Source organism: Dipodomys merriami, unplaced genomic scaffold (genome assembly GCF_024711535.1).
Source record: "Dipodomys merriami isolate MVZ:Mamm:240054 unplaced genomic scaffold, mDipMer1.0.p SCAF_8, whole genome shotgun sequence".
NCBI classification, from domain to species: domain Eukaryota; kingdom Metazoa; phylum Chordata; class Mammalia; order Rodentia; family Heteromyidae; genus Dipodomys; species Dipodomys merriami.
In genome coordinates this window covers 52,718,457-52,735,310 of record NW_027206401.1, presented here as the reverse complement: position 1 = coordinate 52,735,310, position 16,854 = coordinate 52,718,457, and the positions used below count along the sequence as shown (strand labels likewise).

The following is a 16,854-nucleotide window of genomic DNA, read 5'->3' as shown; positions in this document are numbered from 1 at the left end:
AGCTAGTTGTTTCTGTGTGATGTAGGTTGCCAGTTGCTGCCGCAATCAGAGTTCAGTTGAGATGCTTGTGGGCTGGGCCAGGTGCTGGTAGCGCTGCATGTTTCTGTCTCTGCCTTTGTCACTGCTGATCGGGTTGGCACAGCACCAGTACCTTGTAGGTCTTCTGCTCTGGTGTTCTGTGTGCAACCTGTGTAGTTCTGGGGTTCCTGTCAAGGGGCCGAGTGGGTTTGGAGGGATAGAGCCCCTCTGCTTGGAGAGTGAGTGGTGAGGGCGGGATCTTTGTGCAGGCTCCCAGCTTGGAGGTTTCTCTGTTCCTCACAATCAGCGGATCCAACACTGATACCTCAGGTGTCTTCTGGGTGGGTGATCTGCAGACAAACCCCTGTGTCTCTGAGGACTCCAGCAGCCCCCACCAGGCTGGGCTGGGCATGACTTGACGCATTCCCAAGTAGCCAGTAAAGGTTGGGGGAAGGATCTTCACACTTTTGTTCTGAGATTCTTGCTATTTTTTCTTTCTTTGTTTTTTCCCCCACCTCCTGTTTTTCTCTGGATGTTCATCCTTTTTGTATTGTTGTGGTCCATCTCTTGGGGAAATTAACCATTTGAACTCAGTCTTTTTGTTCGGAGAGAGCTGTGGAGTTTCCCTACTTTCCCATTGCCATCTTGGTCCCTATCTCCAACTTTTTAAAGTTTCTAGTGTTACCTTAATCTCAAGAGCTCAGAGTTGAAGTCTCTTTGTATCTGGTGCTCCTGGTTTTCAGTAACTGATTTAGTCAGGCTTTCTGTCTGCTTCAAGAGGATCGGTGTTGTTCCAGCAAGAGACTTTTTTAGAGATCAGTTGCAATGCCTAAGGATTCTGTTTTGGAGGAATTGTATCCCAAGAGAATGGATCAAGAGTCATGTTTTGTTGTTGTCTCTAATTATAGAGAGGATATCATGGAGCACAGGCATTTCTGTCAGAGCACTCCTCAAATTGTTCCTCGCCGAGTCCCAAGGCCATAAGGAAGGTTGAAACTTTACTAACCTTTCCTGGTTGTCTGGGTCAGCGCTGGTGCCCAGTGAGTTGTGCATAGGATTGCTCTCAGGCCCTGCAGTCTCCTCTTTGGAGCCTGAACCCTGGCTGAGGATGCACTGGGCCAGGCTCACCAGGGTCTGGGACATGGACAATGGCTACATGCTGGACACAGTGCCATCCAGGCCCACCTCCTGCACCTTATTCTCACAGGCCGACTGAATGCTGATGCATACCCTGTGAAGCCTAGATGGTGCTGCTTCTGGCCAGGACCCCCATGGGGCCAGCAAGGGAGGCTGTAAACCATTCTTTGCCTTCAGGTGTGCAGGCAATTCTTTTTGCCCTGAGATATGGAGCTCCATCCTGCTACTTTTGAAGCTTTTATTCAATCAACAAAACTTCTTCAGATGAAATTGCCATGATTACAGTTGGAGGGAATAGTCTTTGGCAGGGAGTAAGAAACTGAGGTGGATTGAATGGAGCCCTGCTCTGTTCCTTACGTTCACTGCTGAGAAGAGGCTGAACCACCCAGCCTCAGCCTTCACCTCTGCCTCTATTATGGGAAGTTTCACTCAATCACTGTTTCGCAGTCTACCTTGGGAGTCTGGTCACCACATCCTTTCTGGAGTCTGTCTCCCATCCTGCTCCTGTTCGCTCTTCACCCCCTTCTTCCAGCACCTGCACCAAGTGAATGAAGTCCAGGCCTTGCTGCTCTCCTTTATCTGCAGGACATGATGATCCCACTCCTCAACTTCCTCTTCCTCTTCTGAGAGGGTGTGCCCTTGCAGAAGCCCTCAGGTGCAGGGTGAGGCTGGTCCATGCCTTTAATCCTGGCTATGCAAGAAGCTGGGTCTGAGCATGGAGGTTCCAAGCCAGCAGGAGCAGGGAAGTCTGAGAGACCCTTATCTCCAATTTATTACCCAAAACAAAACACTAAAAATAGAGCTGAGGTTCAAGTAGTAGAGTACAAACCTTGAGCACAAAAGCGTAGGGCCCAGGAGCCCAGGACCAGAGTTGAAGCCCCAGCACTTGCACAAAAACCTTCATGAATTGTTGTGTTGTGTTTTCTTAAAGTTCTCAGCTTCATTGATGTAGGGACATCTTAGTGAAATCTTGTAACTTTTTTTTTGGTGGGGGGAGGGGTCTGGTCGTGGGGCCTGAACTCGGGGCCTGGGCACTGTCCCTCAGCTCTTCAGCTCAAGGCTAGCTCTCTACCACTTGAGCCACAGCACCACTTCCGGCTTTTTTTCTTTTTTGCTTATGTGGTGCTGAGGAATCAAACCCAGGGCCTCATGCATGCAAGGCAAGTGCTCTACCACTGAGCCACCTTCCCAGCCCCCCCCCCCTTTTTTTTACAGTTAGTTTTAGTAATTTTCTCAAGTTGAATGGCCTCCTCTAGGAGGGGAGAAAATGAGATGGTTGTAGGTTTGGTGAGGGGAGAGCTTCCCACTTGCCCCCCTTGGAGACTCTCTAGGTGAAGGCAGCATGGTGTTTGCACATCAGTCTTATTCTAGCATGTAGATGTTGAATGAGTTTCAATGGCAGTGAGTGTTGCAGGAAATAATTCTTAAATCCTGAATGCTGGAATCAAAGTGCCTTTTAGAGCAGTCTTCTTAGAACATCCAAACCTTGGATACCAGGAATGCTGAAATGTCAAGCAGAGGTGACACTGTTGGCCACCACAAATGTGGATGGCTCTGTTATCCACTGAAAGATCAGGTGCAAATGTGAAAGATTGTGATGCTTGGTGCCAGGCGTTTATTCCCCTTGGTAAAACCAATTTGGTGCACTGTGCAAATTAAAATACTAGTGTAGTATATCTTGATAAGACTCAGCTGTTGTTAAAGCATTCAGTTGTGGGGGAGGGAGGTGGTACTTGGAACTGCTTTTGAACCCTGGGAAAAGTCTGGGAGAAATGACTCCTAAGGTAAGATTTGAATGATGAGGAAAGAATGTAGTGAAGGAAGAAAGTTCTGAGCTCAGCGGAAAAAATGGTGTTTTCCTGAATGAATGCTCATGTAGAAATGGGATTAGAGCTGGTTGTGGCTGAAGCTGAGCTTAAGGGGCTTCTTGTGGCATTGAGAAAGGGTCTTGGGACTTCAAAGGTGAGGTAGATGGATTTGAAATGGCCACAGTTGCTACTGGAAATCATTGTGGGATGGATAGAATTAAGATTGGAGAATACGACTGGAGATAGGACTGCTGGGATGCTGGGACACTGGTGTGAGTGACTGTTGACTCACCAGAGATAGAGAACATGAATGAGATTTGCCAGCCAGGATTCAGCTTCACATGGCCTTGGCTGAGGAAGGAGAGGAACTCAAAGTTGATTGTCTTAACTGAATAAGATGTTTGAACGCAGTTACTTAAAGCCATTTCCTCCAGGGCCCTGACTGTTACATTTGTAAACACTGAGTTGACTATACTATGCTGGCAATAGCAACATAGTGTTCCCAGGTGGAGCTCCACAAATCCAGCTGCAATGGGGATAGTTGCAGGTGTTTTCTTTCTTTTGTGTGTGTATGTCTATGCTGATAAGTGTTCTAAGATTTTTGGCAAACAGGTTTCATGTGAAACATTGTTCATGTGGAGGGAATAGCTGGCTTGTTAATTTTCATGGAATAAGCATCATGACTGTCCATGACTGCTGATAAGAGTTGCATTCTCTTATACTGAGGAGGAGTTACAAGTACTGGCAAATGTTAGGCTCATGGCATAAGTTGCAGGTAATAATGTGCCATCACCATCAGACCGTACCCTGGGCAGGCATCTGTCCCAGCAGGCAGATGAACCATTCCCACTTGGGTTATTTTGAAGTGGGCCCTGACATTGCTCTCTAGTGCTTTCTGTCCAGTGATGTCCCTACCTGGTACACACTGCTAAGGAACACAGCTGTCTTTCTGACCATATATTTTGAAATGTGGCTGCATCTCTTTAAAAAAATTACTGTAAGTGGCTGCCTCTCTTGGAAGGCCTTCCACATGATATTCAGTGTTTGAAGAATGTATAGTGGCAGTCCTCTCCTGACTTTGATTAGGACTGAGATACCTCTAGGCCTCTTACATGTACCTTTAGGTTCTCTTTCTTCATGTATCAATTCATGGAAAATAAGCAGATATTTCTCTGCATTTTTCTTTTTCTTTTGAGTATTCACATCTTAACCAAAGATAAGATACAAAATAGACACCAGTGTCAGACTTTGTGTGAAGCCACGAATTTTGGTTGAGCCATCTATTTGATTCCCTTGAAGAATGACATTTGTATTGTAATTTACCTGTTCTTTTAGTTGGAATCTAGACACCAGGTATATGTATCAAGTGTATGCGAGATTATTGGCCCAGCTGTTCTACCCGCTACTGTTATACTGAATTAAAAGGATACCCCTTACGTGGTTTTGGTAATCTGGGACCTGGTCATCAATGCCCCCTGGAGTTAGCAACGTTCTTCTATCCCACTTTAGCTATATTATACTTGCATTGTTCTCAGAGGAGGCTTCAGGTTCAAGGAACCTCTGGGTTGTGCCCTGTAAATTTTACAATGTGGCACCTACTGGCTATGAAGATGAGGTGCACTGGATAATGTATAATCAGGAAAGTATTTTCATAACATGAGTTACATAAAGGCAATGGCAATGAAAGCAATAGTATTATAAACATTGTCCTTTGGGGGAAAAGGAAGGGTCATGAGGAGCCCAAGTTTGATCATTATACATTGCTTGCATATAGGGAAAATTCAAACAGAGGGGAGGGGAAACACCATCTGTTGTGTTGGAGGAAAGGCTTAGCAAGAAGGTCTGCCTAATAAGCAGGAGACTGAGTTCAAGCCCTAATGTCCCCCCAAATATCCCCATCAAAAAGCGATATTCTCTATGATATTCTAGAGATCTTTTGATTTGTCTCCAAGCTCAGGGGAAACATGGTAAAGACCTGGTGCTAACCAGTAAGTGTGAGGAAAATGGAGGAGAAAGAACAGACAGGACTCATCTCAACAGGTGAGGACTCTTTATTGAGGAACAGCAAGGTTGTTGGGCAAGGAGGTGTTTGGAGTTAAGCTTTTATGGGGCATGAAGACAGAGGTTATGGAAAAAGCTATTAGGTATGAAGAGGTGAGGGCTTTTGGTAAGTTTTCAGTCAGGCTTAGATCAGATTGTCCTGCCTGCTTCAAGCATGTCCCTGCATACCTGGTGTTTGCCTGATGTCTGCATGCACCTGGGTTAATAAGGTGGGGGTTAATCCTTCGGTCAGTACTGACTGAAGGTTGAGAAGACAGCTGCTTTTCCATTCAAGGCTAATTTAGTTCCAGATTTCAGATAAAGGAAATGTAGTAAGAACCAAACTTGCCAATCAAATGAAAACCAAATTTATGACTTCAGATTTAGGGGATAGAAGTCATTTACCTGTTCTACCACTTTCATTTTGATGCATCAAAGATTAAGAGTATGGTCCTAGTTTCAGAACAGGAAAGTCTCAAAAGGCAAAGCAAAGCATTTATGAACTAACTGCAGTTTTAGTAGAATTATTGCTAAAAAAAAATATAAGAACCACATTTATCCCTGGTTTTAGAAAATGGTGATCTGATCTGCCTTCAAAATATTAGTAATAGATAACAGATACATCTTACATTTTATTTCTGGCTTTTCAAGTACAAACCCTATTGTTTCTGGTTTTTGTTTCTTTTTTGAGATGTGGTCTCTCTGTATCCCAGACTGGCTTTGAACTTTGAATCCTCCTCCCTCAGGTTGAAAGTACTGGGATTACAAGCATTCATCACCATACTTGGCTCTCAGAAGATACGCCCTAGGGTGCCAGACCTGCTTTCCACAGCACTACTTCCAATCCTTTGTTTCTGTGGAAAGGAATGAAATTACTTTGAGATTTCTGAAAGCTTTATTAGAGTAAGACAGCAAGGACACATCAGGGTTTTTTGTTGTTGTTTAATTTACATGATGAGTGGGAAGCTGTGGGAACATGCTGGACTGTATCCTGAATGACCTGTGCCTACTTCTGGAAAGAGGCCATTGGGTCATCTGGCCTCTGATGCTCCATTCTGTAGGCCTCCATTTCCTCCTCCATGGGCTCCCGAGTGTCATATATGCTTGCTATATGTGCTGTGCTATTTTGAAAGAGAATATATTTCTGCAGGCGTATGTGATATTTTTTTGGGGGGTGGTCCAGTCGTGGGGCCTGAACTCGGGGCCTGGCCACTATCCCTCAGCTCTTCAGCTCAAGGATAGCGCTCTACCACTTGAGCCACAGTGACTTCCAGCTTTTTTCTTTTTGTTTATGGAGTGCTGAGGAATCGAACCCAGGGCCTCAGGCATGCAAGGCAAGCGCTCTACCACTGAGCCACCTTCCCAGCCCGGGTATGTGATATTTTTATATTAATGCTGCAGTGTGCCTCTTGAGTTTCCTACCACAGGATTAGGGCTTTGCTTGTCCATCAGGTTGTGAAACCTGCTTTGTGAAACCGTTCTCATGTGCTGTAATGTCCTCAAAGAGAACATGATTCATCCTTCATATAAATCTGGGTTTCCAGGACCAAGAATATCTTTAGGAGCCCTCCTTTCCCTGCTCAGTATGACAGCTCTGGTTCTAGGTTTGGTGAAAACGAGGAACTTTCAATATTTTTCTGTTTTGGAATGTGTCTGATTTTTTAGTGTAGGGCCAGTAATAGGCTCCATTGTTCTTCATGACTCCAGATGTAGGCTTTATTTGAAATGGTAGTATGATCTTAGCCAGGTCTATTATCCTTCCAGCTACTTCTGTAAACACAACTAGCCAGGTGGATCTATGGTCTATTTGGGTGTTGTCACCGTGACTGTGATCCTCCAAAGTCATAACAAACTTCCCTTGATGTGGGTGCTACTTCAGACTTTGAGCTCCATCAGTACTGCAGGGCACATGAGATGACAGTGTAATGGTACTGAAAGAGACTCAAACACAAAATGGCAATAGCCACTGAAGGATGGAGGACAACTGAGGTGAGAAACTGAGGAAACTTGGTTCTGGGTGTTTCTGGGACCTGATATTCTCCATCATGGAAAGAGAAGACTTGGTCAGGCTTGAGGTTGTTGCTGAAGATATGTGTAGTGAGGACATAGGGTCTTTAGTATTTTCCATGCTGATCTGTGACCACTATTGTTGGGAGATAGTTGCATCTTCTGGAGTTGGCCCTTTCAGGTCAGCTTGGCATAAAATGGTTTGAATCTTATCAGAATAGAGAGGACATAGTCTCCTGAATTTGTGTAGGTGGTTCATTTGCACCAAGGAAAGTTCTTGTAATTTGGACCAATGTTGTCTAGTGAAGTTAGCCAATTGAGGAGAGCATTTCATCTGTGAAATCCAGTACATCTATAGGATTTGCTGGATGGCAGCTATCTGGAGGCATAAAAACTGGTTCCAGCATTTGGTTGTAGGATTCTCTATTAGTCTGTCCTTTTTAAAGTAATATTTCAAAGCCTTGATGTTTTTCTTGGTCTCTGGACGGACTGAAAAGAGGATAATTGTTTAGGTGTTCTCTTGTGAAAGAACCAGTTTGTCCATCCCAGTACTGAGCTGCTCAGCCTGCATATTCTTGTCTTTTAGGCTCCATGCTTCCTCTGTGGAGATGTTCTAAATGATAGGATTTTTAGCAACATGGTCCTCTCCTTCCTGATGCCATTATGTTGATGTTGTGGTAACTCATCCCTCTGGAACTCAAAACAGTATGTGAAAAAAGGCTAATCACAGTGGAGTTGATGCTTTCCTAGTTACAATCGCACTGTTTTAAAAGGCCACGTCATGGGCAGAAACTGGATAATAGTAGTTTCCAATGATTTCTAGAGAGACTTTCCACACAGCTTTGGTCAGATGCCAGGGGAGTTCCCCAAGACAATAGGCTTTCCATCTCCTTTGATGGTTTGCCTAAACTTCAGAGGGCTCTGGCAGTGGTCTGCTTTTTCTCCCCCTTAATTTGGAGGAAATCTCTCTGTAGCTGTTGAATGTGACCAATAACTGGAAGTCCTTACCCTTCTGCAGATGACTTGGGCATGGTTTAAATGTCCTGGTTTCCTTTATTTGCATCGATACATGCGGGCAGGGCACATTTGGATATTTCAATGGCTATGTGACTCCAATTAGCTTTTGCACAGGACAGATGCAAGTGTCGTACTGACACAAGTCAAAACAAAGACACATCAAGTGCTGAAAAATTTGAAGGTCCTTTAACAAGTTGAGTGGGCATTTTTAAAGGCAGAAAAGGTTGGATACTGTTGCCAAGGTGGCTAGGTACTGAGCAATTAAGGAGTCATTTGAGGCAATAAGGAACAAGCCAGGCCCAGGGAGGAGGTGGTCTTTTCTATAACTCCAGAGGGACATTACCATGACCCTTATTGTAAAACTGGAGTCTGCCTCCTAGGATGGAGTCAGTCTTATTTGGCATTTTAGAGGGTGGAGAAAAGTCATTTTCTTGTTTGCCTTATGATTAAGGTGAAATTTATCTTTGGGGGTAATTGAGGCTGTCTACTGAACACGAGACTCCTTTCTCAATAATTCTATTTGTTAGAGGTTTGGGTCCTAATGTAGTATCATGCAGTTTTTAGCCTCAGATGGAAGTGTGATAAGCAAGGTATATCTTTATCATAGCTTGTAAAGTGTCACTCTGGCTTCTATACAGTGACCCCTGTGGGAGGAGAGACCTCAGATCTATTATACCCCCCAATGTCTAGGACTTCAGTAAACTGAGGAAATAGATGGAAGGTACTTTTCTCTGGATATTGTCTCACTAACTAGTGTAGTGTTGCTTTGTCTTTGTACTGCTTAAGTATGAAAGAATACTTGTGCGGCGAACGCCTTCTTGGCCAGCGAGGAAGAACGACCACCACACCAGGAGTCTTCTCAGATCACGCTTTACTGGAGAGCCTTCTTGCTTGTAGGAGAGCTTGAGCGCGAGAGTGTGTGCACAAAAAACATGGCCGCTTATATAGGGAATAGGAACACGTGTCGTCTTATCATTGGTCGTCTGCCTTTCACCGTCACCAGGTGCCACGGGATTGGCTGCAGACTCTACGTGGCTCGCGCATGCGCAAAGCCCAGGACCCACCATCCCGCCAAGCACTGCCTAATATGGAGTTGTTTAGTCAAAGCTGCAAGGGAGTGGGCGGTGCCTTGTAATTGCGTTCGCCCTGGCTCCCCACATACTTGAGAATTTTTTCTGTGCTGCTAGGATGCTCCAAAATCTTCAAAACCTGTGCACATTGTCTGTAGCCACCTAGCTCATGAGTACTCAACTGTATCCATTGATGATGCAAGAATTACATCATTGGAAATTTAGCAGTCTCATTTGACTATGGAATTACAGACTTACAGAACCCTTCAGTTATAGAAGGGAAAGTTCTCCAGACATCTTACATCATCTGTGAGGAGCCAACTATCCCCTGGTGGAGAAGCTATCATGGGTTCACGAAGAATATCTGTCTTGTTCCTGTTCCCTTAAAGTGCCTTCATGGGTAGAATGGTAGATGCTTATCAATTTTCTTGATACCTAGAAAGTTGGGAGAACAGAAATTTGAGAGGATATATCAGTAGCTCCCAGATAATCCCCTCCTTCCCTGGAAACTGTCTATATCCATAGGATTTATTTATTTCCCATTCTATGTGGTCTGGATTTGAAGAACTAGTTTTTACTACTGATGCCTGTGGTAAAATGTAGCTTAAAGCTATGTCTCAACTGTGTACCTTTCAGCTTTACTATTTTACACCAGGGTCAGAATCTGAATGACCTTGGTGTCCTACTGTGGGATACCTTGAGTGTTCTGGGTAGATGACCAGGGAAAGACTACTGAGGCTCATTAGTGCTTGTGGTAGCTTGAATTCCTGTAAATGACATAATCATAGTCCTTTTCTATGTTGCCATGAAGCCAAAACCAGCTTGAGATGACTTTCAATCAGTCCCTTTACGGGGACTTGTAGAGCTTCTTTATTTAGGGTCTCCCTGAGATGGAAGTAATCAGGAGACTTACTGCAGGCAGTTGCCTAATGTGAGTTCTGGCAGTGAAGTCAGAAATGCCATTTGGAGATCCTTGGGAAGGGTAGGCTGGGACTCTGAAAGAGGGGTTGACTTTAGGGAGTAATTCAGTAGAAGCTCTGCAATTCAGGCTTTCTGCATCAGACTAGCCAATAATTAAGATAGAAATATAGATAGAAGTAAATTCTATAGACAGAAGTAAATTCTATAGACATTACTTCAGGTAGAGTTAAATCAGGGTATGGTTGGACTTTGGATACTTTATCTTGGATTAGTTTAGAACTAAACATACAGTCCAAATTCCTTTTATTTCTTGAAGCATAGCGAATACTAGATGCCATTGCTGCGCATGTGCGCGTGTGCACGTGTGCGCGTGTGCGCAACAACATCAAATCCAGTTTTCTGGTGGCTTATTGGAGATAAGAGTCTCACGGGTTTTCTTGTCCGGGCTGGGGCTGGCTTTGAACTGCAATCCTTATATCTCAGCCTCCTGAGTAGCTAGGATTACAGGCATGAGCCACCAGTGCCTGGCTTCCCATTGCTTTTTAAAGGTGCACCTAAAGTCACCAAGTTCAAGAGCCTCCATCCCAGAGTGTGAGTTGGGTCTCAATGGGTGTCTCCTTGGACCATATGAAGCAGTGATTCATTATGTACTAACCCAGTAAGGGAACATGCTGTGAGAGTTACAATCCAGGTCTGGACTTACTTTTCTCTGGACTGTGTTACTATAGTTCGTTAGTATTCTGTAGATAATCAATGGATCACACTGGAGATAGCACAATGACATTTCAGTGGTACTCCTATGGAGTCCAATCTGTTGCATGTCTTCTTTGAGGCTGAGGTAATTTCCAGGTGTGTAATTCATAGGGAGTGGATGGGGAGACCTAGGCTTCTGTTCTCATAGGAGTGTATCTTGTCTCGTGCATTCATATTTGGCAAGATGTGCTGACATGAAAATATTGCCTTGGGAAGAGATTTATGACATTTAACAGCTTTTAATTAAGGATTTCTGCTCTCAAGATGGAATCTGAGTTGAGCTAATGACTTGGACTACTATACTGAAGGCTATGTGACTTTCACTTGGGCATCAAGATAGGAGAGTGAACCACCGAGGGCTATATCTAGTCAAGAAACCCTGAGGCCATTTGTGTCTATGCAAAATGGTCTCATTTTACTACCACACTCTGTGATTTCTAGATTTGTTAGGTCCTCGGTGGTTATGTGCCAGTTTATCCAAGGCTTGGTTTTAGTATGTGACTTCCTTTGGGATATGTCTGTCTGTGCTCTGGTCCAGAGTAGCCTCTGAGTCTAGAGAAGGTATCTGTGTGGTATCAGCAGACAGGATATGTGGCCACTGTTGAGCCCACCTTCCCTGCACTGCTATTGCTTTTTTGCCAGATTAAACAAACAAAACAACAGTGAAGTTTTCAGGCAAGATCTACCACACTCCATTCCAAGAGAGTTCAGTTCCAGGTTGTATTGTCTCTTTTGGAGCAGAGCAAGTCCAAGAAGTAGCTTCCAAAGACCTACTTTCACATTTTCTCCCATTCCTTCAATAAACCAATATGTACTATTCCCATAGCTGGCTTTCTTATTGTAGTTCTGTATCTCCTACATAAAATTATTCTCATGAAAGGAGCACATGAACTGAGAAGCACATTGCTCTCTGCATGTAACAAGCAAATCTAGTCTCTAATATCTTTGCTGTTGCTTGTCAATATGGACCACTATCATCGGAACTAAATCTTCATTATCTTCTGCCATCGTCCCTAGCATGTTCATATGTGGCCAATCCTTTCACTGATTGAAGTTGATTTTGTGATTAAGATCTCTATTGCTAAAGAGTCTGAATTCTTGGTAACCTTGTCTTTATGTGAATTCTGACTGTCCTTCCACTCTGGCTGTGGAAGCTCAATCTAAGCTCCAGCAGAGTATATGTACTCTTGTCCATATAACAGCTCTTTTTCTATTCTCTTGGCCATATGAATTGAAAACACCTTGCTGTACTACTTGTATCTCTTCGTGAGAGCATCTAGGACTAGAACCACTGAAACATAAGTGGATGAAAGACATGGATATCTCACTGGTTTATTGACAGTAATGATTTAGGAAATATCTTCTGAGTTCCAAGCCTTTTTTATACCTATTAGGAAAATACTGTCCTCTAAAAATGAGAGTTGAACGTAAGTACTACAACTGGAATGCTATGTGCTTGCCACTGTTTGGGGTATTCTAGTTTGGGGTATTCTAGTTTGAAACTGCTGGTGAACTTGGGTGGTGAATAAAAAGAGCATCAGGAGTCTGACCCATACTTCCCTTTGGCCTATGTGAAGTCAACAGTTAACTAGTCTTTGTGATATTTGTGTGGTTGAGTTCTGTTGAGGGGATTCTGTGTCAAGCTTGAAAAAGAGACCCTGCTAAAGGTTCTCAGAGTAAAATCTGAAGAGGTTAGAAAATAGAATTGGGCAGAAAGGCTCAGATCAGAATGAACCTGGGAGGGAGCTTCAGATAGAGCAGCAGCCACTGGAATTGTCCCATGGAAGAGTGACCAGGATTTCTTCTTATACTAAGTATTCCATTTTGCACTTCAATAGTAGGCACTCTCCCAACTGACTCTTTCTTTAGCCTTTAAGTTGTGAGAATATTGTCAGGCTTGCAGTGCCTTATGTATAACAGGAGTCTATCTTATGCTGTTATCTCTCACTGTAGTGTGGGTTGCCTTGTTTCAGATGAGTTATATGGGATTTTATGCAGTAAAATACCTATTCTGAAAATGGTAGGATACAGATGTTGCCATAGACATATAGGGATGAGAAATGTAAACTCCGATGCAGAATGTATCAGTCATTGTAGGATGAGTGATTCCTTCACCAGGGTTGAAGGTAATTTGTAATTGCCTTGTCAACCAGAGGTGATATGGTCTAAGTGATGGGATTTTAAGGAGAATTTAACTTGCTTCTGGTGGTGGGTCAGGACTATAATGTGGAGAATATGGTCAGTTTAACTGCTTCCAGAATGAGTTCTTTGGGTGATCAAATGTAGAAGCTATCTGATTCTGGACAAGCCATCCTGCCTACTTCTGTTACAGTGCCTTCTTTACACTGGCTGCATCTAGGTACTGACTGAGGTATATTTTGCTTTGGTTGTTTATATCTTATAGATCCCTCTTGGTGCATGTTTCTCTGACTTCCTTGACACTCATGTAATCTTCAGTCCCTGGACAGCTAGGAAATCATTTGATAATAAACATAATTGCATACCCTCTTCTTGGACTCCTTTCTCCCCTTATGAAATGAAAAAGAACCAAGTATATTGATTATTGAACTTTTATCCCATGGATTTTTTTCCCTTAGAAGTCCGAAGGATGCCTCCAAGGAACCATGGTGTGATAGTAGTCTAATTTAGTTTAGTTTTATATAAGGAGTCATGTGTAAAATCACACACGAGTCATAGATGAAGCAAAGAATTCTCGCTCATTTTCCTAGCTTTTCACTTGACTCTATGTTGCTGGAGTCACATGACAGGTCTGGAGGTAAAGGGATTAGAACCAATGAGCCACCTAATCCTATAACTTAATGTGTCCTGACATTTGCTTCAGCCTCAGTGACATTACTACTATTGTCTTTCATCAAATTGATGCTATGTCCTTAGAAGCTCAGACCTTACAGTAGTCAGCTCACCCTTGGCAGTTCTGTATGCTGCTGTGTTTGACAGCCATGAACTTGAGTTCCAGGACACAGTCATGTGATACATGATGGCTTCAAGACTGATAGACTATGGATTTACTTTGGATGGCAAGGGTGTTTATTGTACTAAGTTCTCCAGATACCACTTCCACCAAGGATCTCTCTAGCCCCCATGCAAGGCAAAGTAGAAGGCCAGGAGAGGCTGCAGAGCTGGGAGTCCTCTCCACAATGCCCATGTCTGAGTCCAAGGAAAGGATTCAGAACAATATTTAATTGAATAAGGTATGCTACTCAAAATCCAGAGAGTGCCCAATTTATACTTCATTTCAGAAGAGAAACCGTTTAACCAACTGACCTTTAATCTGGAAGTTGGAAGTCTTTGGATGCCTTCTAGATAGCCAGATACATCACGGATTTTGTAGGCTCCCAAATATTTTGAGGGTGTAAGCCATACAATGCAGCAAGTCATTGTTTTTTGAGGATCTAGATAATATGCTACTCCCTAACTGGGCCAACTTCCTCACATGATGTTAATATTTAAGTAGTTTAGAGAGATGCTCAGTGTTATGCCAGTAGATTGAAGATTTCCTTAACCATTATTGTGGCAGAGATCAGAGTTAAGAAAAGTCCTGGATAAGACTAAAAGAATACTGCAAGAGCCTTCCCAAGACAAAGACTAAAGTGTATTTTTCAGATCTGTAGCATTGTAGTAAATGCCAGATGCAGTGGTAATTCTTAGTAAGTTGGTGTGTGTAACACGACATAAGGATAAGTGTGTGGCATTTCACTCATTTATTAGGAGACACCAAATTCTGATTTAAAAGATTAGATCTCTTTCCAAATGCAGGGGAATTTCCTTCCCAGGTGAAGAGGCTGCCTGTGTTAGTAACTTTGAACCAGTTGCAAAACCAGTTTTCCTGTTTTTGGAAGCCTTTTGCACTACTAAACTCACCCATTGAAGCAAAATGCACTTGGGCTCTGCATATCCGAGCACCATTTGGAACATAAGGGTCATTTTTGTACTTTTGGAAGTTACTTTTTAGTTGAGGCATTCTTAGTAGAAATATTTCTCTAGAAATTGCATGGTTCCTGTCCAAGATTCAGATTAGGTTGAAATTCAGATATGCCCTGCATGCTTGGGATTAAGCATGTTTTGGGTCTCCAATGATTGAAGCAACCACAAGGAAGGTCAGCAGTGGCTGCTGGATCCCTTGGGGGAGTTAGTCTTTCTATTTTGAGTTTTATCTGCCTTCCTTGTGCTAGATCTATCCTAGAAACACAGTAGGGCACTTGTTTTAGAAGTTTGTTTCATGGTGGTGTTCTTGGTGCTGGCAAAACTACTTGATAGTCAAATACTTGAACAACACCATGTGGCTTTGCAGTTTGGATTTCAGTTAGAAGATTTTTTTTTGTGCCTGTATTTGTGTGTGTGTGTGTGTGTGTGTGTGTGTGTAAATCCTAAGAATGGAACCCTAACTCTGTTCAACTTTGCCCTTTCAAGCAGCCTAATGGAGAGCTATTTATGCTGAGAGAAAGTGGATTCTTCCCATTGAGGTTCTGGAGTGCAAATGTTTTAATTTCTCTGGCCCTACTTGGATCCTGGTCCAACCCTTTGCGAGTCTGATTACTAAAGGTCTATGGCCAACCTGTTTTAAGAGGGAATGATGATTGAGTAGTATGTTAGTTTTGGTTTGAGCAGAGACTTCAATGTAGTCTCTGGAATGGATATTAGGAAACCTAGAAATGTTAGAAATAGTGAAGTGGGGGTTGTCTATAGGTGGAAAGCACTTTGGTAAGACTAGGCATTTGCAAGTTTTCCTCATGTGCTGAGGCTGAATGCTTGTGATGACTTCAATGGAAAGTGACGACGTTCTCACTAGCAGCAAGGTCTTACTGGCATCCCTGTGATGGAATTGTCCAAAATTTTAGTGCCAAGAGCAGTAATGGCAACTCTGTTTCCCTGAGAGTTGCTCTTCAGACTATGAATGTGGATCATTGAAGAATAAGGAATAGAAGATTATGGGTGACCACGGAGGATCATTCATGCTAAAGCTCCTTATGGGACTAGTTATTGGTTCTATGGTAGATGTGTGATTCTGCCTTTGTGTACTATTGACTGCCTGTGGTTTGCACTGGAAATGAGCCCCCCCTTGTCTTAGTGTGTCCATGGGGATGTGGACTATCCCTGGAGGGTTGCCTATGTTGGCAGTTTTAATCTAAGGCTTATAAGTGGCATAGTGTAACATCTCAGGAAGGATCTCTTTTCCAGAGGAAAAGAAGTGCAGTGTTCATTGGTGGAAGCAAGTGGATGCTCCATAGTTCTGTGGCTGTGTCATCCACTACTTGGTGAGAAGTCATGCTCTTCCTTTGAGGACTGAGCACATTTCTTCCCAGGCTTTCCTAAGTGTGGTTTTATATCCTGCACCTTAACACATCTTGTTCTGTTTTTTTAAAAACTGGGAATTGTCTTATGTTGGATCTACACAAGCAAAAATAGAATCACAGAAGCCCCGGGCAGTGCTTTCCTGGATGCCTTGATCCATTACTTTCACTCTAGAATAGGTAGTTGTAGATGGAAGTTGGTTAGGTGAAGTGTGTGTTCAGCCTGGTTCCCTTTATGAATTTATGTACTTTCATTTTTTTGCAATGAGGCATGTTATCTCTGAGCTCATGTATTTTATTTGATGGAGAAGTTTATTTGATGGAAAAGTTCTCTTGAACTTTAATTTTGAAGGGGATATTTTTATCTGATTCTACTTAGGTAGAATTGGCCCCTCCAAGGGCTGGTGAATACAGACCACATAGATTGGTGAAGTTGCACTTGGGGGTAACTCAGCCTTTGAATGATCCTAGGTCATGAGGATAGTCTCCTGGGTACAGGCTATAGATATGCCACTGTCAGGGTCAGGACCAGGTAGGACATGGAATTTACTCTCCACAGATCAAATGAAGTATGCCACATCCCTGTTGACATTGAAGGTAAGCTCTGTGCAATCCCATGGATGTCTTGAATTCAGAACCTAAGCTCTGACCCTGACTAGGAACCTTTATAATAGACTGTGTTCTCTGTATTCCTTTGACTAGTTAATTAACCAGACAATCTTAAGCCAAGTCTAAACACGGTGGAATCAGAATCTAAGCTTCAGGCATCCA

The 16,854-nt window shown here is 43.1% G+C and overlaps 1 pseudogene; it reads right to left on the bottom strand.

Moving 5' to 3' along the window:
* Positions 1 to 594: 594 nt before the first annotated feature.
* Positions 595 to 1,374, bottom strand: LOC138819001 (mediator of RNA polymerase II transcription subunit 17 pseudogene; annotated as a pseudogene).
* Between the last annotated feature and the right edge of the window lie 15,480 nt (positions 1,375 to 16,854).